At 41.1% G+C, this 25,815-nt stretch overlaps 1 protein-coding gene across 1 annotated transcript in view; it reads left to right on the forward strand.

Moving 5' to 3' along the window:
• LOC149229094 (putative LRR receptor-like serine/threonine-protein kinase At1g56140) overlaps window positions 1–25,815 on the forward strand; it is a 412,674-nt gene that overhangs the window by 288,141 nt on the left and 98,718 nt on the right. The gene's annotated exons all lie outside the window — the stretch shown is intronic.

Genomic DNA, 25,815 nt, shown 5'->3' on the forward strand with positions numbered 1-25,815 from the left:
TAAGGTGAGGGGGAAACCTTAACAAGCACATCAGAGGTATATATAAACTACTTCTATGAAGGAAAAGCCTCTTCTGCTCTCAATAAGTCGAGATCCCTCTTCCACCTCTGAAATGAATAAGTGCTATGCACAGTTACGAAAATGAAAATGAAAATGAGAAAAATTTCGAAAAAATGAAAAATGAATAAGGTGAAAGAAGAGAAAGGCTTCCTGCGTAGAGAGGTGATGCAAGTAACTCTGCCGGGGTACTGACCAGGCTTGCTGGCAGCAGAGCGATGCTTGTGTTCTTGCGTGACACCGCTGGGGTATTGTCCAGGCCTGCTGGCAGCGGAGCAACACCATAGATGAAACTAAAACTCTGACGACCATATGGCTTGTGCATCAATATACCCCTCATCCCTAATCGAAACAACTGTGTTGACTTAGCTTGGAATGTGTGCCGACCGACCAAGAGCTTGGTGGATGCTACATCTCATAATCAAGCAAGTGTGGAAACCAAGACGAACAGAGAACTGAACAATACTTCTGGAGGTGTTAGACTTGCTTTTCACGAACAAGGTCCTCTCAGAGAGCTAAATTTCTACCAGTGTGTCGCCAAGTGTTGTAGCGGCTACAACTACCCTCCAAAATTTTGCCTTAGCTTCATTTTGGAGCCTCCCTACCAACCATCCTTAGCGGCATGTCTTGCACTGTCAAATACATAGGCTTCAATTGATTTTCAGTGGCTTGCCAACCTGTGCATGTCAGTTTGCTTCACTCCCTTCATAGGCTGCCTTTCCAGACTTTAGACTATTTGCTGGCTAAGCAACTCCCTTAGAAAATTGCGCAATTTTGGGGGGGAACCAACCTTCCCTCCAGAAATTGCGCAAATTTGCTGGGCAACGTGCTAAGCTCCAGAATTGTGCAAAACAGTCAGACAGGCTTCCCAGAGAAAACTGCGCAATCTGGCCCGATACTGCAGCTCAACCCAGAAATTGCACAATTCTGGGAAGCAGTCACTTGCTGACCCCAGAAATTGCACAATCTCTTAGGGACAACCAACCCAACTCAGCCTAGAAACTACGCAAATCCCTCTGCTAGTCTTGTAGGCTGTTGCATGTGCCTTTAGGTTAACCAGTTCCCTCCGGGACCCAACAAACTTGATTTGCATGCATGGGCTTGTTTTCCCGAAATAGCAAAAAGCAACATGCAAAAAACATCCCTAGATTTTAGGGATCTATTTTTAACAGCTGGAGGTTACATGCAAAGATCGTTTTAGAAACTTCCTTCCATGTGTCGTTTTTTCCTAGATATGTGGCATGCGTGTCATAAAGCCTCAAACTTATTTATTCGATGCTTCATAGCTCATTCTTCACATGGATCTTGGAGCTCTGACATCCCATAGCATATCTAGGAGTCTTCGACACATTTAGCTCAACTATTTCTGGGTAAGTCCGCTTTACTTGTCTTTTGCAGCATTTCTGTTGCTTTTTGTGTTTTGGCTTGTGTGAGTGCTGTCTGCTTGATTTCTGTGAATGCTTGCTGTCGTTTGCATGCATGTTAGCCTGTTCAAGCATCGTTTCAGTTTTTGTTTGCATCTCACTGCTGTCGCATGCATGACACTGTTTTTGCACTGACGGTCACCGATGTGGTGACCCATTTGACACACATGCATGTTTTCCCATTTTCTGAATCTTGCATTCGCTGTTTGCATGCATGATCATTCACTCTTGCTTACACTCAGTTTCGCCATGCACTCAGATCTTCATATGTTCTCAGTCACTCATCGACGCGTCTGGGCAACCTTGGCCCAACCCTTCCCTTGCCCGGACAACATTGTGCATTTCTGAGAGGGAAGGCTCTGCCTTCCTCCCAGAAAATGCGCAAAACTGGCCAGACACTGTCCTCTAGGCTTGCTTTGCTCAATTCTGAGAGGTAGTGCTTTGCTGGTCGAGAAAATTGTGCAATGCAGTCCCCGGGCCTACATGCCTTGTTGAGTGAAATTGCGCATTGCACAATCTCAGCACCCAGCAAGTCAGCCTAGATTGCGCATTGCGCAATTCTAGCAGTCAACCAGCCTTCCGACAGTCCGGACTGCCTTTTGCGCAGTTCCGGCTGTCAGTCTCCCGACCTTTTGGTGAAAATTGTGCAATCCTTGCCATCAGTCTCCTGGGTATGTTGCAGGTCAGTCCTCAAGTTTGCTTTGGGTTTCAACTAACAGATTGCTTGCCATGCATGTCGCCATGTCTCCAGGTATAGCAGGGGTTTGACCATCTCTCAGTTTTTCAGGTTCAATGGCCTCCAATGTTGATTTGGAGTAGTATCAGATGTGCTCTAGCAACGAAATTTGGTGGAGAGGTTGGGGCACATGAGATCTCCAATACCCAGAAAGGGTTTGGGTAGATTCTAAACAGATCAGGAGATATTAAAATAATTAATATTTTTAATGGAGTCCCTAAATTTAAACTTAGGGAAAATAAAATATTAATGTGTATTAATATGAATCTGTGTTAGAATGGTCCAAAAGACATGGATCAAGCCAGATCTAATCTTAGCCGTTGATTAGGGACCTAATCTTGACCGTTGAGATGTCAACAGAAAAAGTATAAGAGGAGGCTTGAGGGTCACTTGGAGAACACACTAGAGTGATTAGTCATTCTATTCTCTAGAGTGGGGTTTGCTAAGAGAGATAGAATTAGTGATCGGAAGAGCAGCTGAGGGGCATTGAGTACAAAGAAATAGAGAAGGCAGAGATTGTGTTGGGAGAGCAGCTGAGGGGCATTGAGTACAAAGAAACAGAGAAGGCAGAGATTGTGCTGGGAGAGCAGCTGAAGGGCATTGAGTACAGAGAAACAAAGAAGGCAAAGATTGTGTCGGGAGAGCAGTGCAATAGCCAAGTCGAATGACGCAGAGCCAATAAGGGCTCAAGCACGGCCACACAGAGACAGCCAAGTGTTGCGCAGAGCACCAGAGAGGCCAGCGTGTCTGATGCAGAGGCCCAGAAAATTGACACAGGGCCTCCTGGGGCTGATGCAGGCCAAGAAAGGCTGACGCAGGGCCAACATGAGACAAAGAGGGGCTGATGCAGTCTAGATTGGGCAGACGCTAGGGTTGCAGAGCAATTTTGTGTTGAGGAGCTGCTGAAAGGATTTTCCGGGGTTTCAACCAGGAGATTTCTTTCAAATTGTGAGTTATAGATGCTAAGGAAATTCTTTGTTGGGTAGGCTAGTTTCGGCACCCAGATTGTACTCTGATATTGCTTAATAAGAAAACCCTCAAATAGTTGCACCGGTTTTCCTGCATTGGGTTTTTCCGGGGACATTGGTCCAAAAATAATGGTGTCATGTGGTGTGTTTGTTCTTGTTTCTTTTAGTTGCAGATCTGTAATATTTTGAGCATGCACTGGTGTTTCTCTTCAGTATTTACTTTGTAAATAACTTGTTAAACAAAAATAACAAGTAGGTAGGAATAAATTAGAAAAAGTGCATGAAGGGTTTCTAATCTAAGTAAACTTAGAAACATCAACATCCAAGAGAGCAGGGTCAAAGGACACCGACGGAAGCGCAATTGGAGATGCAGTTGAGCAAGTGTCTATGAGTTTGCCGATTTATGAAGACGCCAAGCTGATCGTCGACAAAGACATCAAGTTTAAATGGCAGGATATCAATGATACCTTCTCAGGCACATTTGGGGAAGATCTTGAAGACTGCAGGGTCTATGTGAATATCCACAAGTCTAGCTTGTACCAGATTGCATGCAGATATCCTACGTTTCCATGCGCAGACATGATACATTGGATCGTCTCACACACTGATCCCGAGATGACGGTGTTAAGCAGTGTCAGCGGGATAGAGATTGCTACCTTAGGGCACAGGACTATTAGTAGATGTACCATTTGACGAAGCTAGTGATCATAATAGAGACCCCCTTTAGCATACCCAGCAGCATTGCAAACTCCAAGGATATTTTGAAGAGCTGGGTGAAGGAGCTAGCCAAGTTCAGGATGACACCCAACCAGATTTACAAGACAAAGATACTGCGGAAGGCATATCAATACTTGGTCATCTTTGCATGTTGCTTATACGGCCAAGAGAGCAAGGAGACCTTCCCGCAGAGTTGGGTGATCGCATTGGACCAAATGGCCGTTGAAGGAAAATTGTACAACTAGTTCGACATGTTGGCTCACAGGTTGAAGGAACAGGTGACAGCAGCCTGACAACCGCCCAAAGGTCAACAAGCAGAAATATACATGTCCTCATACATTCTGGATGCAATTTGTGCCCGTAAGAAGTTCCCAGGCTTGAAGTGGGCATGGACATCAGCAGAAACCTCTGTGCACACTTACTGCAATTGTTTTCCGAATGCAGCTTCCGCGGAGTCATCACACAGTTGTCAAACCATTTTTTCACCCCAGTGTACAAGATAATATTTGAGCAGGATCCACCTTGCATGTCGAAGGCAACAGTGGAGGCATTGATCGACATAGTGGATTGGTATGCCTCACCTTTTAGCACCTTCATACGGATGTACAACATGGAGAAGCCTCCGCATGTTTTACTGAAGTTTGCCATGGACAAGCTCGTCATGCAAGAAGTGTCGTACCACATCTCGGCAGGACTGTTAGTTAGACTGCATCGGAAGAAGAAGGCACCCTGTCCCACTCTTTCGTTGTGAATCGGGTTGTACAAGATACAGAATCTCAAGCATGCTGATGTCGAGACATAAGAGTTCAAAAGATTTACTTTTGGCACCAGAAGCTTCAATCCGTATGACCCGCATTTCTTTGTAAAGGATCACTGTGCGAGAGTGCAATTTCCTTGGATCCACGGGGCATGTCATTGGGCTGAGGAAGACCCATGGAGATATTGTCACAACTTCTCCAGGCCCAATGAACCGATTGGCATAACTGTGGAATGGTTAGCGAACCAAAATCTAGGAGAGCACCAACATCAGCAGCAACAGAGGGTAATGTACTTGTGCGTGACAAAGGCAAGAGAAAGATTGTTGACAGCGTAGAGGCAGAACAAAGCTGCAATTTCAAAGCAGACCCACTTGTAGAGAAAGCAGCTTTGGAGATAGAGGCGACAGCGCGACAAGAGGAATGTGCATAGGCAGAGAGATAAACAGAGGATGGAGAAAACAGTGAAGGAGTTGCAAGAGTTGAAGCAACAACTTCAGGAAGAACAGGAGTTGCGCAAACAGGAGAAGGAAGCACAACAGGAACAGACACAATAGGAGGTGTAGCATGCACAGATTGATGAAACTGTGCCCATACAGGTTGTAGCCTCGTCCGAGCAGCTGGCACAAAGCAGACAGGGTAAGCAATCGCAGGAGTAGGACTTCGCTTAAGAGATTGAACAGATACTTGAGTAGATGGATACGGAGATGGAGGGGCCAGAGTTAGGACAAGACATGGACCTTATGCCTTACAACCAAGAGGTCGACCCACTGGCTTCACCAGATTCGGAAGCAGAGCAAGTCCTGAGCGATCAAGGAGATACTGAGATCCTTGAAGACAATCTGGAAGCAGATATGCACAACATATCATTTGACGAGTTGCAACATAGAGTTGTGCAATCACGCAGAGTGACTACTCCGGATGTCCACACATCTCCTGCGTAGTTTGAAGAATGAGTGATCGTATCTGATGTGCGCAAGCATCCAACAGCATTGGCCGATGCTACCAGAGCATATGCTGAAGCCACCAGCTCGAGTGTTCGCTTCTTGATAGCAGACAATGAGCAAATGGCTAAGGAGTTACAGACGGCCAAGCAAGGAGGAGAACAGGTGATAACATCAGCCATAGCAGAGTTGAAGAAGGCAATACTAGATGAAGTATCATCCCTTGAGGTAGTCATGCAGATGTTGTATTCTAGACTTGGTACCGTGCATAAGGCAGTTGTCCATCTTAACAATTGGCAGCAGTGCTGTGCTAGGAGAGCACGTATCTTGTCAAACCTGCGTACTGCTGTCGACCGCATGCAAACATGGACAATGAGATACAAGGGAGCCCCGTTACACTTGCCCAAGTTGATGAAGCCCAAGGCAGTTGAGTTGAAGGCACGCATCCGGAGTCAGATCCGGAACTATGAGGAACTCCCGCAACTCATCACTAGTTTGTAGGCTTCCCATGCACGGGTGTTCAGAAGCATGGATGTTGTTGTGTGTGCACATGCGATTCCATCTATTGGGACACTCACAGAGTCAAAGACAAAGAATCAAGTCCTACTGGATTTGGACATGTACTTTGATGAGTCGATGCGCATAGCCACCAACACAGACTTGGCAATCAGCGCAGATTCTATGCATCAGTATGTCGCTGGTCTGGCTGCACTTAAGACAATGGTGCGCATGTTATCAGACGAGTTGGACAGATGAGCCAAATCAGTGTACCCGGATGCAACAGAGGCAAGAGTTCGTTTCCAGAAAGATGTCACCATAGAGTACACAGACACCATCGTAGACTACCAAGCTTGGCATCAGTTCACCACCATCGACCATCATGAGGATGTCGAAGAGTTGGTCTTCCCACAGTTGTCCGAGTCTTAGTGATGTCTTGCATGGCTTGCTCAAGCCTATTTTGTCTCACATGGGTACATGTGCAAATTGTATGTAACATCTTGTAAAGTGAAAGTCCAAGTGTCGATAGTGGAATGTAACAGTCATAGAGTAGTTGAAGAGTCATGAGGGTAGGTGAACAGTCACAAAGGAGAATGTCAAGGGTCACCCCACCCTTTGCTATTTATAGTACCTCATAACTCATTGTAGAGGCTTTTGGGCAACCAAGCTTCCGATAGGAGTATCTTAGAGAAAGCTTGGAGAGTATTGTAACGAACTTTAGCTTCTCCATAGTGCAGAGCTAGTACATCTGTTTGGAGGAGCAGGCGGCAGTGATTGTAACGTTCTGTTATCAGGACTAGTGGTTGGCCATGGTAAACTGTATGATTGGAACTTTCACTTCTTAATATAACAGAGCCAACACGTTTCATGCATATGTTGTTATTGTATTTTAGTTAACTTGGTTACTGTAATGATATATGTATCTGTTTTCTTACGCATGTATGTATAGACTCTTTCTGTATATGTATGTATGAATCTTACTAAGATGTGCTGTTGGTTTAACCATCACTTTGGATTGTTGGTTCGCCTGCGTTCCAGTTCATGATGCATCTTTGCTCGTGTGTTCCCTTCCAAGCTACGTGTTTACACAGGTTTCTAGGGTGCGCAATATTTCACGTTCTGTGTGTTAGAACGATTCATGCACTTTCCTTGGCTTGCTGCGCATGTCACACCCTCGCTACCAATAATGACATCCTACTTACCTTTGCGCGCAACCGCGGTCAAGTCGATACTGTATGACCCATTGCTGGGACTCCTACACCAAACGGTCTGAGGTCTAGTTGGGACTTCTTACCTGGGTGATCCCCTTGACACGTTGGCAGGTCTAGTACCGTCAACAGATGGGTAGGCCTTGGTGCCATGGAGATGCCCAGGTAGGATGTGTCTCACCTCTTTCCGTATTCCACCATTGAGTTCCAGGAGAGGAGGATACTGTCTGCGCACGATGGGGAGTATGACATAGTCAGAGTATCGCAGCGTCAGCATGGTGGCACCACTCTAGGACTAGCAGAGAACTGGGGCATCACAACTCAATAACTTTTAGGGATGCGCCGACTACTGTAGGGGGAGATCATTCAGATCTTCCATTGGGCTTTAGCGAGTCACTGATGGAGGAAGGGACTTTTGGTACTTGCACTGGGCAGGATAGTGAGTGAAGCGAGGGGAGCTTCATGTTGGACATGATGGTCTGGGATCCTGGTATTGAAGAATTCTTTCATACCAGGACAGTGCTGAGGTTAGGGACGATTCAGTGGAACATCTAGGACCCTGGCACATATTGCAATGACAATGGGGAGCAACAGTTAGAGAGGATGCTTGTTCAGTCATTGCTTGGGGACAAGCGATTTTTGGAGTGTTGGAAGAACTTGCCGAATGAGGATGCAACCTGGGAGGGTGAGCACATATTGGAGCACCCAGCTTTAAGGTTGCTTGAGGGCAAGCAACATTTGGGAGGGGAGGACTATCATGTCCCTTCTCATACACATTTGTAACAGGGTGCTGCTACACAATTTTACACAATTTTGGCTAAGGAAGAGAACCCATCATTTTCGACTTAGGGACTTAGGAGGCAATTCGACTTAATTTGGTTGCTAGTGGAATGTGGGGGCCACCCACATGGGAATTCGAATTGGCCCATTCGAATAACTTGGAGGGAAAGTCGAATAGGTGGATGGAGGGGACCACGTGAGGTAAGGGAGGCCCAAGGAGTTATAAGGATGGATCAACTCTCATTTTGGGATTCATTCATACATCTTGCAAACAAAATCACTTTACTGTTCACTCTGCTGTTTAGCTAAGTCAACCGGTTGTTTAGCCACACATCTCTCAAGCAGGAGATTCAACCTCTACTTCGGGGGACCATCCATGCCCACCCTAGAGAGTCAGTTCTGCAAGGATTTCAGGAGTTCCGGGGCAGTGACATAGCACCACCAACTAGCGCAGAGCAGGGAGTGCGTATTTCTGGGCAGCCAGAGAATATGCAGAGGGAGATAGAGGCCAACAAAGATCAAATTGTTTGTTGGAGAGTTAGAGAGCTGAGATAGCAACAATAGACCAACATTCTTGCTGAGTTTTACAGCCAGCAAAGCCAACATTCCAGCAGTTCGAATTGCTGGGCTAGGGGACAACGTAGAGGCCACTCAACAATTTTTCGTGGAGCTTAGGAGCAGGTGTCTTAGGCCAAGAGCTCACCCGAGAAGTCAGGGATTGGATAGCAAGGGTCAGCCCAACACTTTGGGGGCATTTCTGGGAGGATTTACAGGTAGTTTCTAGTAGGCCGAGTTTTGCAGTTGCATTTGAGGTTGGGCTCCAAGGGGGTCGAATTTCAAAAGTCTAAACCAGCCAAAATCCTTTCTAGATTTTCTGGGTTTTTGACAAGGATCCCAAATATAAAGTTTCATAATTTTTTGAGAATCGGAGTTGGAGTTTTAAGTCGTATCTTTGCAACAAACAGTGTAGAATTGTTGGGGATTGAATAGTGCCTTTGGGGGTTGATTTTGGGAACCATTTTTGGGTTTTTGTGGGTTTTGGCCAAGGAGTTTGTGGCAGAAGTCATCATTTTCTTAGCACCGGAGGAGGATTTTCTTGCAGTCCCTTTTCAGGCAGTAGTGAAGTTTTCTGTGTAGCGCAAAGCATTAGAGGAGCAACCATTTCCAGCATTTGAGATCATTGTATTATCACCTGGGTTCTGTCACGCTTTCCATTGAGGCAAGCCTAGGTGCATTCCTCCATACTATTATACTTGCTCCATTGATTAATAAAATGACCCAACTGGTTCTTAATTCTAGAGTTTTTATGAGCATTTGCTGATTGTTTAAAATTTTTGTGCTGTAAATCGTTTTTGTTTTGCATATCACTATTTATTTAAGTTTGGAACATTACAACGATTGTGTTTCTACTTTCTAGGTTTCATGTATTTTTAATTTATCTCACCATAGTTTTATTTAAAGTATGTAGAGTGAATACTCATTAGATGAGGAACAAATTTTCCATCCAACAAGTACACACTTGATAGCTTTAGTAAACCTATAAGGAGATAAATTGAAAATATGAAGAACAAGTTTTTTTTTTTCCTCCCATCCATTTTTTTTAAAATCTTATTCTTTTCCTTAGGATGTTCATTTTAGATCTCAAATTTCCCCTAACTACTCTCAGATCACCATTGAATCTCTCTCACAAGCTATTATTGGTTGTTATTTTAGTGTGGACTTTCTCATATAACTTGTGTACCACTGTAACAAACATAAATATATGTTAAATAATAATTAGTTATTGAGGAGACATGTCGCAAAGGACATGACTATTTGTGAAGGGACACCTTGCCTAGTATATAAGCAAGACCCTCATTGTAACATTCATCCTATTATTGTATCATCTTATCAATATATATGTTTTACAATACATTTGTGTACAAATACATTTTAAGTACCAACAGAGTATTGTTTGTTTACTATAGTGGTATTTGAGCTATTCGACCCTCTGGCCATTCAACCACTACACAATCCATACATTATGCTTTAGATCCTTAAATCATGAGAACATGTTCCCAAGCAGTATTGGAAGACCATAAAACTGATTGAGAATTATTATTGGAAATGAGAAAAATGCTTATAAAATCGCTAAAGCTTCTTGAAACAACGGATTGAAAACCTACAATAGAAGCTGACCATAACGTCAAAGACGATGAAATTATTGAAAATACAACACTTGAAGATGTAGAATCAATAGATGAGATTGAATATGAGGAGATGAAGTGTGAGACCACTCTTCAACTAGATACTATTAGTGACGATGAGGAAAGTGAAGCATTAACTACTTTTGATCACCAAACACAGACTCCCAAAGAAAAACCTATTGACCTTGATAAAAAATATGAAGTTTATCATCTAAGATCCCCGGGAACTTCAACGAAGACTCCCACAACTCATATGCAAGAGAAGGAACAAGACAATGACATCACACATGATTCATTAAAGATGGATTTAATAATTGGACTTAGCTAGGATGTTGTCTTATGTAAAGTGGTTCCTCAGTAGTGTAATTTGCCATGGAAAACACAACCAATTTTGAGTATATTAAACTGCTAGTGGAATAAATGCATGACATACCATTTTTCAATTTATCATCAATGTCTTCACAACCCTCCAAATATTCTGTCCAATGCTTTCATTCTCTCGCATACAAAGCTAACCTCTTCCCTGTCTGGTTTGCGTTCCTATACACTGTTAGGTCGTTGGTTGTACAAACCCTTTAACAACAATGGCGACATTGGTGAAAGTGAAATCGCAATAAGGCTACTTGAACATCCATTATTTCAAGTACATAAATACACCTACTAAATTTGTGTTAGACAACCATTGTTTATTTTTGCTCATACCATTAGTTGTAATAGAAGAAACTCAAGTCCCCCAAAATATTTACAATGTGTGGATGCTTGATTTAAGAGACTTCAATGTTGTGTCTAGAGCAAAGATAAGCCAAGGCTTCTAGTCTGTTATGGGCAATTCATACAGATAGTCAATCAAGTATTAGTAGAATTTATTGTCATCTCCTACACGCGTGGAAGAAAAATCTGAAGAATTAGACCTCTTTTACAGGTAAATTCTTTGAACAATTCATGTCCTTGACTTGACTACACATTAAGAACGATACCAGTTGAAACCTGAAAATGGGTTCCAACATGCTTTGTTTACATAATTTTTACTTAGACATTTACAATTGAGGAACGAAGGTATACAACTTGTAGTCCTTGGCCTTCTCTCGCTCATAGCTCAAAGTCTGGAAGCCAAACAACTACATTGCATTCTTTGATACCTTAATGAGGCAGCTCCCATGGTTGTTTCCTCAATTGTGTTAGTTTTTGTAGCATCGGATGTGTTCAAGTCACGAAACATGGTAGGGGGGCTAAAATACATGAGATCTCCAAAACCCAGAAATCATTTCTGGAAATTCCACCTAGAGATGACTTAATTAGATTATTAACCTATTTTTTAATGTTTCTTAAATCTAAACTTAGGAAAATTGGTTAATTAATCAGAACTAATTAAGTCAAGGTGAGAATTCTCTAGAAACTCACACGGATCAACAGGGAAATAATCTAGGCCCTTGATTAAGTTCTAATCTTGGCCGTTGGTGCTCTAATAGAGGATTATAAGAAGTCGATGGGAATTTGGAGAATACATTTGAGACATTTGAGTAGTTCTATTTCTTTGGCAAATCGATTTCCAGATAGTAGCAGTTGCCGGAGAGCCAAAGATTGAAGCAGAGACAGTGAGGGGTAGGGACAGTGTGTTAGTTTTTGTAGCATCATATGTGTTCTACCTTGAAATTTGGTGGAGAGGTTAGAATAAATGAGATCTCCAAAACCTAGAAATAGTTTTTGGAAATTATGCCTAGAAATGACTTAATTAGATTATTAGCCAGCTTTTAAATATTTCCTAAGTTTAAACTTAGGGAATATGGTTAATTAATCAGAATTAATTAAGTCAAGACATGAATGATCTAGAAACTCACACAGATCGATTTCAAGTTAATCCTAGCCATTGATTAAGATTTAATCTTGGTTGTTGGAGTCCTAACAGAGGATTATAAGAAGAAGTCGATGGGCACTTGGAGAATACACTTGAGAGGTTTGATTTTATGAGCAGATCGATTTCCAGAGTAGCAGTAGTCAGTTGCCGAAGAGAGAGAGCCAACGTGATCGAAGCAGTGAGTGAGGGGCAGAGACAGTGATCCAGAGGAAAGATTTTCTAGATCCGTAGAGGTAGCAGCAAGAGAGCTGAATTACACCAGAGAGGCAATGCATAGGGACAACGCAGTTGCTTCAGCCAGGCAGTTCGATTGGAGGAAGGTAAAATTGTTGTCATTTCCAGAGGCTGGGAAGAAGTCCTAGAGGGTTGGAGAGGCGATTTCCTCAACATTCAGAGGTAGAACGACTTCATCAGAGCCCAGTCCGAAGTAAGCCGTCTAGCGAGCTACACAGAGCAGCAGAGAGGCTGGCACAGAGCTCCAAGAGGGTGAGTTTAGGCAGTCAGATTATTATACTTAGAATTTCACTATTGCATAATAATAAAACCTCAGCTGCTACACCAATTTTCCCAAGTTGTGTTTTTCCGGAGACAATTGTCCAAAAATAACTGTGTAAATTTTGTGTGCGCTAGATTTTCTCAGTTTCTAGCACTATTTTCTTCTGCAATTTTATTTGTGAAAGTCACAATATGTATTATTTGATATATTTCGTAGCACACAACAAATAAATTGTTAAATAAATTAACTGTTGAAATTTCTAAGTTTATCTGTTAGAAATTTAATCTGTATTCCTCTGGTTTATTCTTCTACTTGTTAAATTTGAACAATTTATTTAAAACATATAAATAACAAAATAAACACAATACAATCTCAACATCTACAGATCATCAGCTGAAAGAAAACAAACACGCAAGTGACACCGTTATTTTTGGACAAATGTCCCCGGAAAAACCCAATGTGGGAAAACCGATGCAACTATTATGAGGGTTTATTATTATGCAGTATTTCCTTGAGTACAACTGGGTGCCAAACTGGCTCACCCGACAGAGAAAAACAACCGGCAGTAATACCTCTCTATTCGAAAACAGGTATTCAGAAAACCTGTCCCATGAAACCCTCTCCAACAACTCTAAAGCACTGCGTCAGCCCCCTGCTGTTCTGTGTTAGCCTCAGAACCCTCTGAGGCACTACACAGCCTCTGGGATCCTCTGTGTCACTCCTGTAGCCCTCTGCATGGATGACGTAGGCCCTTTGGCCTCTACGTTGTCTCTGTTGGGCTCTACGTGGCCTTCTCTGGCTGTTGTGTTTCGTTCTCTGCCTCTGCACTAGTCTCTCGGCACTATCTTTGCCTCTCTGTCCAGTACTCACCGCCCCTCGCTGCTGATCATTGATTTGACTTTGCTTAGCAACCCCGCTCTAGAAAATCGAATGACTGATCACTCTGGTGTGTTCTCCAACTGTCTCTCAAGCCTCCTCTTATACTTTTCCTATTGGTCCTTCAACAACCGAGATTAAATCTCTAATCAACTGCTAAGATTAGATTTGGCTTGATCCATGACTTTTGGAACCTTCTAACCCAGTTTTATATTAATACCCATTAATATTTTATTTTTCCCAAGTTTAGACTTAGGAACTCCATTAAAAATATTAATTATTTTAATATCTCCCAAATCGGTTAGAATCGGCCCAAACCATTTCTGGTTCTTGGAGATCTCATATGCTTTAGCCTCTCCACCAATTTTCATGGCTAGAGCACATCCGATGTTACACCAAATCAACATTAATAATTAGAAAAATAATTTCCTGTTGCTGTGATAGATGAAATTTTCACAAATTGATCTTGCAAATTTTGCTCGAATTCATGATGGCTTCATCTATAGCAATTTTGTTGAAGTCAATAGCCTACTGATTCTCAAAATGCAAAAATAACTGGTAGCAAGACTCGTTCAAATTGTGATTTATATAGTGGGCACTTTCAAGAGCGAGGATCATATTGGCATTGTGAAGGATGCTTGTGAAGCTTTCCATGTAGCCCTCTTTCACCTTTGTTCAACCCCTAGAAGGTCCCCAAGAGTTTCGTGAAGCACAATTTGTTTTCAGTATTCTTGTAATGCCCCCTATCTCATGAGCTAGAGCCAAGGTTTCTGCTTGCCTAGTTATCTCCTATAGGCTAGTGAGAAGGAGAATTTATCTAGGAGATCCATGGAAAATTTACCCAAATTTGATATTATTAAATAAAAAGGGTAAATAATAAAAAATAAAAAGGGGCAAAAGTCACATGGGAGGGAAAAAGTGACTTGTTTAATAAAATAATATTAAAAGAAGATCTAGAAGCTTGGAGAAGTCTTAATGAAAGATTATAAAACGAGGATGTAGCTCAATGGTTGATCATTCTATTCCATCATATCTTACTGTCATTGGTGAGAAGCTTAAGCGAGTTTCGATTTTGAGGGTTTTCAAGTGAAATCCTCACACTAGTTTCGGTGGATCTCTTGCTACCCTAGCTAGTCTTCCTCCTTCAGTGGACATTATTTGCCACCCTAGTTGGATTGTTTTTCCTTGTTTATTAGTGATGAGCTCGCTGCGATTGTTGTAGAAAAGCTTCAGAGTTTGGCTCAGTTTGTTTGCAGGGCTACAAAAATCTTCGAGGGCCGAGTTTGTTTTCCTTCAAGAGGCCGAGTACCTAAGAGTTGGAGGGTTGATTCCTAAAGCCATTACCAAGGCCGAGTTGCATAATTTGGAGGACGAATTCCTTGCCATATTCAAAATCAGATCCTTTCCATATCAAGAGGCTGAGTAGACTTGTTGAGGTCGAGTGATTCTGCTACACCAATTATGTAATGTTCCAAAATACGAAAAACAGTAATATGCAAGCAAATAGCAAATTTACACCACAATTTTTTTTAAAACAATTTAGTAAACACCTAGAACAATCAGAAATATGGAAGCAGCTGAGCCATTTTATTATAACTGGTGCAAGAGTACAAATATATGGAAGGAATACACCTAGACTTGCCTTTCTTGGCAAGTGGAGCAATGCCCAGATGAAGCAATGGTAACCCAGAAATTGTTCAACTGCTGCTCAGAGCTGCCCCAATAAATATGCACTGTATAGGCAAAGATATGGCTGAAAACCCCACCTCCAGTGCTCAGAAAATTTTGCAAATTTATTTCTGAGGTCCTTTTCAAAACCCAGAAAAACCTAGAAATGGTTTGGCTTGATTTTGACCTTCCAAAATCGACTCCCTTTTGACCTTCCAAAATCGACTCCCAAAAAGGCATTGCACAGTCTCCACCAATTCTGCACTGTTTGCTGCAAATATACGACTGAAAAACCCACCTACAATGCTCAGAAAATTCTGCAAATTTATATCTGGGGTCCTTGTCAAAAACCCAGGAAAACCCAGAAATGGTTTGCCCTGGTTTTGACCTTACAAAATTGACCCCCCAAAAGACCCTACAACCTCCAAATCTGTTGAAGCACACTGCCTGCCAATACACAAAAAAAATCCTCCCCAGACACTCTTGATATGTATCAATGAACTCCACCAATACTTCCCTTATTTCTCTTGGCAAGCAATGGCCCCAATGGATGAAACTCTATCTCTGATGTATGCCTAATTTCTGTCTTCTGCGTTGGCCAAAGAGTCTCCAAAATCATTCCTAAATATTGCTGCCACTTCCAGCCCTCAAACTCACCCAATAGCCAACAAATCTATTGAACTTTCTCCTAATTTCTCCCAGCAATAGCACTCTGGAAGATTGCTGCAATGGCCACACTAGATCCACTACTACGTCCTCCAGAAATACGCACTGCTGGGGCGAACTGAATTCAAATGCTGGACATCTCTCTACAAATCTCCTTCGGATGATAATGGATGAACCTCTCTAGGGTGGCACTTGAAGTCCCCCGAAGAAAGGGTGAGTCCCCCGCTTGGAAAACTCTTTCTAAACAACAAGTGACCCGACTAAACAACTCGAGCAACAAAATCAAATTTGATAAGCCAAGAATGCCAAATGAAGTGTGTTTCCTTCATTTTTTAACTTTTGTGGAGCCTTTCTTCTCGCCTTTTCTTCCCTCTCATGCATTTCGAATCATTGGCTTAGGGGGTGCGTATTTCTTATGTGGGTGGTCCCCACATATCATTAACAAAACAAAATAATATAAAATTTACTTGCCTCTAACTCCTAATTCTTCTATCAAAAATCAAATAGGTCTCGTCTTCACCAAAATTGGCCCCTAAAATGTAGAAATAAATACTGTTCCAAAATAATTTAGGAAGGGACATTACAATCCTCCCCGCCAAAAATTACTTGTCCTCAAGCAATGCCTAAACAAGTGCCCTCTTTGACTGTTGATCACCACTGTAACCACAAATAATACCGGGGTCCCAAATGTACCATTGAATCATCACCAATCTCAACATTGTCCCGACATGAAGCAATCCCTCAATACCAGGTTCCCAAGCCATCCTAATCAATGTGAAGCACACCTTGCTCCACTTGCTATCTAACTAGATACAAGTACCAGAAGCCCTCTACATATTAGCAATAAGTAGAGCATCATGATAATGTAGGACTCTGCCCAACTCCGCATGAAATTTCCCTACTGAGTAGTTCATCTCATGCACTACAAGAGTAAACTCCTGAAGATGCAATTCAATCTTGGTGGAACTGAATCCTCGTCTACCCGGGCCTCCCCTGATCTTCTCCTATTGATCACCCTGCCACACCGTTGAAGTTCCCCATAGCATCAACGAATCACTAAAACCAAGGAAGATCTAGATGACCCTCTCCTGTAGAAACTGTTGATTTCTGGTAGCATCATATGTGCTTTAAGTCTCAAAATTTGTAGGGAGGCTTAGACACATGCATTATCCAATACCCAGAAATAGTTTTGGGAAATTCCACCCGGAGACAAGTTTATTAAAATAATTAATTATTTTTAATGGGACCTTAAGTCTAAATTTAGGAAATTAAAATAATTAATGGGTATTAATCTAAACTGTGGATGAAACTTCTAGAAGAAGGCAGAGATCAAGTCAATATGATCCTAGCCATTGATTACAATCTAATCTGGACCGTTGATTGATCAGCGAGAGGATTATAAGAAGCTTGATGGGCACTTGGAGGATACACAGAGGGGAGATTAGAAGTTCGATTTTCTGAAGCAGAGCAGCTGCTGGAGAGATTTTTGATAGTGATCTTTCGCAAAGAGGGTCAGGGATAGTATCCGAAGGGAAATTTTTCCCAGTCAGAGAATACTCAGCAAAGAAGAGAGAAAGAGAGATCCAATAGAGGCAGCGCAAAGCCAGAGAGGCTAACATAGAGCCACACAAACGCAACACAAAAGCCTTGAGGGAGTCTGAAATTGCTGGAGGGTTCGATTTCTATCGCTGGAAGTCGGGGTGTGAGACCGGGAGAGCAGAAGTCAGAATCTTAGAGGGAAATTGATCAGTCGAGAAGAGTGACGTAGGTCCTAGACAGTTCGACGTTGCGCTGACGCAGACACTGTGCAGAGGCAACCAGGGGTTGTTCATTCATGGGCTGGATCAGCCAGGACTTCCAGTGATAGTGTGAGGTAATCTCACAAATCTCTTTGTCAGTGATATTCTTTGTAACTGGATTGTTAGGAAGGCATCCAGAGATTGTATTCAAAAATTACTACTGCATAATAATAACACCCTCAGAGCTGCTGCACTGATTTTCCCGCATTGGGTTTTTTTGGGGACATTTGTCCAAAAATAACTGTGTAGATGTGTTGTATTTCTTTCCTGTTTAGTTTCTTGTTTCCGCTTATAATCTAAGTGGTGTAGACTAGAATGTATTAGTTTCGATATTTACTGTAGGAAACAGTAAGTAACTTGATTAAAAAATTAACAAGTAGGAGAAACTTAATCAATTGTTGCAGTAGAAATTTGGGCATCCAAATTTTCACATGGTATCAGAGCAAGGTTAGTAGCGGCGTAGAGGCTTCAAAGGGTCAGCATAGAGACTAGCAGCAATCAGACTCCAGCAACGAGATGTATCATACTGAACACTTGTTCAATAATTTGGGACACTTTTCCGTTGTTGATGTAGTAACAACAGCAGTTGGAGAAGGTTGCAGTATAAATGCAGTTGGCAGTGGCAGTGCCAGCAACAACATGGATGCAGAATTGAGAGGGAGTTGCAGTACGGATGCAGTGTTGACAGTGGCAGGGTCAACAACAGTACAAATGCAACATTTGCGCAGTAGTTGGTGGACAGGATGTTAGACATCAGCAATGCAGAAGGAGATGTTACAGAATAGAGTGATGCTTTTGCAGCGTGCATTGCTAGAGCACGTTCCTTGCTAAGAGCGAGTGTTGATTTCTAGTAGCATCGAATGTGCTCTAAGTCTCAAAATTTACAGGTAGGCTTAGACACATGCATTCTCCAATACCCATAAATCATTTTGGGAAATTCTACCCGGAGACAATTTTATTAAAATAATTAATTATTTTTAATGAGACCCTAAGTCTAAACTTAGGAAATTAAAATAATTAATGGGTATTAATCTAAACTGTGGGTGACACTTCTAGAAGAAGGTGGAGATCAAGTTAATATGATCCTAGCCATTGATTAATCTGTGTCGTTGATTATAAGAAGAGGCTATATGGGCACTTGGAGAATACACAGAGGGTAGATCAGAAGTTTGATTTTTTGAAGTAGAGCAACTGCTGGAGAGATTTCCGATAGTGATCTTTTGCAGAGAGGGGCAGGGATAGTATCCGAAGTGAAAATTTTCCCGGTCGGAGAATACTCAGTAGAGAAGAGAGAGAGAGATCCAATAGAGGCAGCGCAAAGCCAGAGAGGCTGACACACAACCACGCAAAGGCAGCGTAGGCTGACGCAAGGGCAACGCAAAAGCCTTGAGAGAGTCTGAAATTGTTGGAGGGTTCAATTTTTGTAGCTGGAATCCAGGGTGTGAGACCGGGAGAGCAGATGTCAGAATCTCAGAGGCAAATCGATCAGTCGAGAAGAGTGACGTAGGTCCTAGATAGTGTGACACTAGGCTGACGTTGACACTATGCAGAGGCAGCTAGCGACTGTTCATTCAAGGGCTGGATAAGCCTGGACTTCCAGTGATAGTAGGAGGTAATTATTGATTTGTGGTAGCATCGGATGTGCTCTAGCCATGAAAATTGGTGGAGAGGCTAAAGCACATGAGACCTCTAAGACCTAAAAATGGTTTGGACAAATTTTACCCGGTTTGGGAGATATTAAAATAATTAATATTTTTAATGGAGTTCTTAAGTTTAAACTTAGGAAAAATAAAATATTAATGGGTATTAATATAAAACTGGGTTAGAAGGTTCCAAAAGTCATGGATCAAGCCAAATCTAATCTTAGCCGTTGAAGGACCAATGAGAAAAGTATAAGAAGAGGCTTCAGGGTCAGTTGGAGAACACACCAGAGTGATCAATCATTCGATTTGCTAGAGTGGGGTTGCTAAGCAAAGTCAAATTAGTGATCAGCAGCGAGGGGCAGTGAGTACTAGGTAGAGAGGCAGAGACAGTGCCAAGAGACCAACGCAGAAGCAGAGAGCAAGAGGCAGCAGCCAGTTCAGGCCACGCAGAGCCCAACAAAGACAACGCAGAGGCCAGAGGGATTGCGTCATCCACGCAGAGGCTGCAGGAGTGACGCAGAAGGTCCCAGAGGCTACGCAGTGTCTCAGAGGGCTGACGAAGAGAGGTTTGAGGTTGACAGAGAGGCTAGAAGGGCTAGCGCAGAGCTTCAGAGACGCTGGAGAGGCTTTCGTGGGACAGGTTTTCTGAATACCTGTTTCCGAATAGAGAGGTGGTCTCCGAATAGAGAGGTGTTGACCACTACGTGTCAACTACCCATAGCAGTACACCCCCTTTTCGCAAAAGGGATAGCGCTTGATCGACGTGTCCGTGCCATCCGACTATCATCATCATCCCGATCATGTTATGTTGTAAACCCAGTCTGCATGTGTAAATTGTAAATAATCTTAGCAGATCTGAGTCATGTATGTATTTGCCTAGGTAAACCTAATTTTCAAGTGATGATCTACGTTCCGAAAGGTTTTTTGTCTCACCGATCCATGATCGGTAGAGTTTTCCTTCAGCCTAACCCCAAAGCCGGAATGGATTTTGTCATTAGAATCTTAGGGGAATCTTAGTGTGCTTCGAGTCTATGTAAAAGTAATTTGGAAATAATTCTAACTATTTGGTTAGGTTATTACAAATTTGCTTGATCTGCTAGATTATATTTGTCGCAGAACTGGTTGGTCTATGAGGGTCTATGTCAAATGGGTTTTCTCCCTTGAGATGTAAAATTGTAAAAGTCATGATGTAAAGTGTCTTGAGGGTTAGAAAATGTTTTAATCCCCTCATAAGTCCTAGGTCCTAGGTGTTTTTTCCCAAAGGCTAAGTTCGAGGGTCCAGTAAAAATAATAAAAAATATAAATAATAAAAAAATTAAAAAATTAAAAAACTAAAAAAAAAAATTAAAATAATAATAAAATAATAATAAGTCAAAGTTTTGAGAAAATAAATGCAAAGTTTTAATTTTTTAATATATTAAAATGCATTTAAAATTTCAACGGATGAGATTAAAAGGAATTTTGATTCTCATCGACGGTCGAGATTAGTTTGACATGGATCACTCGAACTAGCCGTTGGGAAATTTTCCTTTAAATAGGGTGTCAGGGGTCATTTGAGATCCTTCGATCTTAGAGTCGTGCTAAAGAAAGCTCTCTTGCAGTCATTATTTTTTGTGCAATAAAGAAAGACTTTGGGGTTGAAATCTTGCTGGTGTTACTCTTCTGGAATTGCTGTAAGATGTTTTATTTTTTTGCATGAATTTATTTTCAGCCATTGATGATAGCTTGATGAAGAGTGATTTTAAACATAGGTATCTTGTTTAGTCACTAGGGTTTGAATGGTAGTTAAATCTTTGAATATGGTGGCAGGTATCTCCATTACATTTGGATTTTAGTATCGTTTTCTCTTTCTTCGTTAATGGTTGATTTAAGCTGTGCAGGAAATCCTTTTTTTTCGAGATTACCAAGTGTTCGAGGAGGTTTTTGGCTGAACCAGCCAACTCTCGGATTGCATTTTCTAAAGAGCCTAGCCAGTCTTGATCCCGAGCTTATCATTTGAATTTTCTTATGAATGCATGAAGGGTTTTTTGAAGCATCTCACATTAAATTCAAAATTCTAAAATTATTTCTGTGGCATACTGACAAATCTGGCTATTTAAGAGCCTGCAGTTTGTGAATATTGTAATTATTTAGCTAGGGTTTTAAGGTTTCATTATTATTTTGTTTCTGGGCATTTTGCTTCTATCATTGCAAGTACAGATTTTGAAAATTTTTCAGGGTTTCCATCAGGCAATCTGGAGCAGGAAGGATTTAAAATTTTGATTAAGTTTCTGGATTATGGGTCTATTACCTCCGGTTTAAGTTTCTCTGCTGCCCAAGATCGATTTTTTTTAGCCTGCTCCGTCAAAACGCAGCTTCATTTCACTGCGCTATTCCATTACGCCCCTCGCTGCCGCTGCGGCTATCTGCGTCCCTCTCATTCTGCTCACGCTGCTCTTTCTCTCACGTAGTTCCCTCCACCTGCATGTTATCCCCCTTCTTCCCACGTCCACTCTCCTTTCTATCCGTAGATCTCCCTCCAAACTTGCAGCTCCTTCCTCACATCGCATTGCTTCCTTTCCCTTTCACCGTCTAGTCCTCATGCTCAACCCGCAGCCATTCACGCATCCTTAGCTGTATCGCTGTTCGCTGCTCAACTTTGTTCAAACCTTCAACGCTTTCACCTGCTACATATATTATCCCTGCCAAAAATCTATTCATTTGTTGAAATCTTTCTGCGGACCCTTCGTCTTCCATCCACACTGTCCCATCTCGTCCTCCTGTGTGATGCTTTAACCCTCAATCTGCTGCTATCCATTGCTCTTTACGTAGCCACCGTCCAGTGAACCCTCAAATCCATAGCGTGCTGCTCATCTGTTGCCCACCTTCGAACACTCGAGTTCCTCTGCCTGACGTCGAGCATTCCTCATGTATTTCTTCATTTGCATCCCTGTATCAACAACAAGCAAAACAAATTTGATTTTTTTATGACGGATTAGGTGATACGTATGGTAAGTTTAGATGTTAGGAAGTTTAGATTTAAGTTTGATATATTTTATTTTGGTTATAGTTAGATTTTTTTTTAGATTTTATTTAAGCGTTGTATAGTTAGGAGTTAGATTAAATTTTGATTTTTCTTAGTTAGTCTTTAGTTTTAGTTTAGTCTAAAGTTTCATTTTAATTTCCATTTTATTTTGGTAAGAGAAATTTTAATTTTGAATTTGATTTAGATTTAGATTAGATTAATATTTAGGATTTTGAGTTATTTTGTTTAGTTTTTCATTTAATTAAATAATATAACAAAAACTAAAAATATAAATAAATCAAAAGAATAAAAAGGGTTTTGATTTTTTCTTTTTCATTTTCTTTCAGCTTAACATTTAATTTTTTAAGTTTTAGTTTAGTTTAGGACTTTGATTTTAGAATTAGATTTTAATAATTTTAAGTTTTATTTACTTTAGTTTTTTGCTTAGTTTAATTTTGTTTCATTTAAAAATATAAAAATATATAAAAATTAAATTTTTTTGAAAAGCTTAACTAAAAATTGAAAATTCATTTTTTGGTGTCTTTTGTGGTATCTATGTTCCACTTCTCTATAGTTAAATGCACTTAAAATTTTATTTAAAAGTTAGCTATATGAAAGTGGTAATTGGTTAGCATTTAAATTGTATGGTTGTTTAAAGCATTCGATCTTTAGAAATTTAATTGCTGGATCATTTTTAAAGCATTGCGAGTTTATTGAATAGCTTGTATTGCTTGGGATATTTGATGATATATGATTGTTTTACAAGGTTCATATTCCTGCAACATTTAATAAATAATCATTTAATCATTAACTCCATAAGGCACTGGTACGTTAATTTCTAAAAATCAATCAGATGCTAAATTGCCTTGTTGTGTCTCCCAACCCAACTAGTCCACAGTTGTTCTTCTTTTATCCCATAGGGTCTACCCCCCTTAGCCTCGGGAGACGGCTTAAACGGAGAGATCGGGGATCATGGTGACAGCCCCCGGTTTGAGCATTGTCGCACTGCCCAGACAATCTGTGCGACAACATTTTTTGGCGTCGTTGCCGGGGATATAGTTTTTTCTGTCCTTGGTTTATTCGACAATCATCTTTCATCTTTCTCATCTCTCATTTGAGTCGGCATGGTCAACATTTTTTGGCATCATTTGATCTTTTCATCGCCCTATCTTTCGTCATATGGTTTAATCGTACCTTTAGCACCTGGTTTTCTCAGTTCGTTTCTTGTTTGGGTGGCGACTCCATTTCTTTTATTTTTCTCAGACAAGAAGCTTCCCTCATATCTGCTTGTTTGTTGCTTTTTGGATCTTAGAATTAGATTCATTGTTCAAGTGGCGATTCCTCTTCCTTCATCTCTTGATTTTCTTGAGCAGAGATCTCTTTCTATCATCCATTTGGTCGTTCATTATTCATCATGGATTATTCGTTTACCCCATGTCATTTCACTGATGTTCTCCATGATGTTCCGGAAGTGGCCATTTCTAAATTACCTTTGTTCTCGGGTGGTAATTCAGTCGCTGTTAGAAAGCATCTAGGCAAGTTTACTCGTATAATGATCATATATTGTAGATCTCCTCAATATGATCATGAAGATGTCAAAATGCGTCTATTTGTCCTTTCTTTAGAGGGTGATGCTTTGAATTGGTTTAATAATTGTCCTAAAGATTCTTTCACTTCTTTACAAGACATTGTCAATGCTTTTAAAGATAAATATGGTTATCCAGATTGCTCGCCTTGTGTCCCTAAAATTGTGCAACAGAATGAAAGTAATCTTATGAAAGGTTCAGTTGTCGATGAAAGATTTCAAGACAATTCTTCATATCAGAATGTGCCATCCACCTGTACCATTGCAAACCAAATCCATGGTCGCAAAAAAGTAGAGACAAACTGTAAAATTAGTGTCGACAATGAAAAGGAAAATCAGAAGCAAATTATACAAGAACTAATGCGGCTGGTAAAAAATATGGAGATCAATCAAACTAATTACGCCAATGATGTGAGAACTTTATGCACCCACCTGGAAAAACGTAATAAGGAGATGGAGATCATGAAAATTAAACACTCTGATCACGTAGTTGACATGCAAAGTCAGCATGCTAAGGAAATTGACACCATGAAAGCTAATCATGACAGGGAAATTAATTTTATGCAAAGCAAGTTATCAGGCTTAGAGGAAAATATGACGATCATGGAATTCAATTATAAGAATTAGTTGGCTACCATGCAAGAAAATTATAAGAAAGAGATAAACTCTATGCAGCGTTGCTGGATGACCATAAAGGCAAAGGACAATAATGTAATAAAAGATATGGAAGCTAATCAGATATGTCTTCAGAATAAGTTACTAATCATGGAAGAAGACCATGCCAGGGAAATCAGTGCTATGAAGATTGAACACTCTAGCCAGATGGATGCCATTGCAATACAGGGACAGAAATTTCAACAACGGTCAGAGGATGAAAGAAACCAGGAAATATCGACAGATCAGAAGCCTCCTTATCTGTTGCAGCAAGCTCCATCTTATTATGAGGTCCTTTGTTCCATTGAAAAGTGGATAAATGAAGGTGACCTGGATAAAATGGAAATTAATAATCAGGTTGATGCTCACACGGCTAATCCACTAGTCATAGAGGATCAAGTTATAACTCATGGCACCTGTGAGATTGATCCATCATCCTTGACAGGGCAGATGCAAAAGGAAGAAAGACATGTCACGCATATCTTACATACTTCATCTGCAAGCTTTGAAGCAGAAAGTTCCACGTCATCAGTGATACAGCTTGCCACGAAGAAAACGCGCAAGGGAAAGAAAATGAGAAAAAGATTTGATGCATCAGACGGCTGTGAACAGCTTGATTTTCGGATAGGGAAAAGTCCTACCTATGCAGAATTGGACATGGCACATCCGACAAGCAGCCGACAGATTTGCCTGAAAGCAGGGAAATGCTCAATATACACTATATTGAACACATCCGATGCCATGGGGCATCCTCTATATTTCTAACCCTACTCCTTGTTTTTTCAGCATTTTCATTTCTGTTTTAGGATTAGATTTACTTTTCATTTTAATAGATAGTTAATAAGTGAAGAGCTTATATCTTTCCTGTGCTTAATGTTATATGATGATTTTTGGATGGACGCTACTTATGTTTTGGTGTGTGTTGCATGGATGCAGATTCTGGATTCTCACATTCCTACAATGCAGCGACGTGTCCCCAAGTAGAGCCAGATGTTTACCACTACGTGTCAACTACCCATAGCAGTACACCCCTTTTTTCACAAAAGAGATAGCGCTTGATTGATGTGTCCGTGCCATCCGACTATCATCATCATCCCGATCATGTTATGTTGTAAACTCAGTCTGCATGTGTAAATTGTAAATAATCTTAGCAGATCTTAGTCATGTATGTATTTGCCTAGGTAAACCTAATTTTCTAGTGATGATCTACATTCCGGAAGGTTTTTTGACTCACCGATCCATGATTGAGTTTTCCTTCAGCCTAACCCCAAAGCCGGAATGGATTTTGTCATTAGA

The sequence above is a fragment of the Pinus tabuliformis genome, chromosome J (assembly GCF_031772625.1).
Source record: "Pinus tabuliformis cultivar Carrire ecotype Pingquan chromosome J, CPIR1, whole genome shotgun sequence".
Classification (NCBI taxonomy): Eukaryota; Viridiplantae; Streptophyta; class Pinopsida; order Pinales; family Pinaceae; genus Pinus; species Pinus tabuliformis.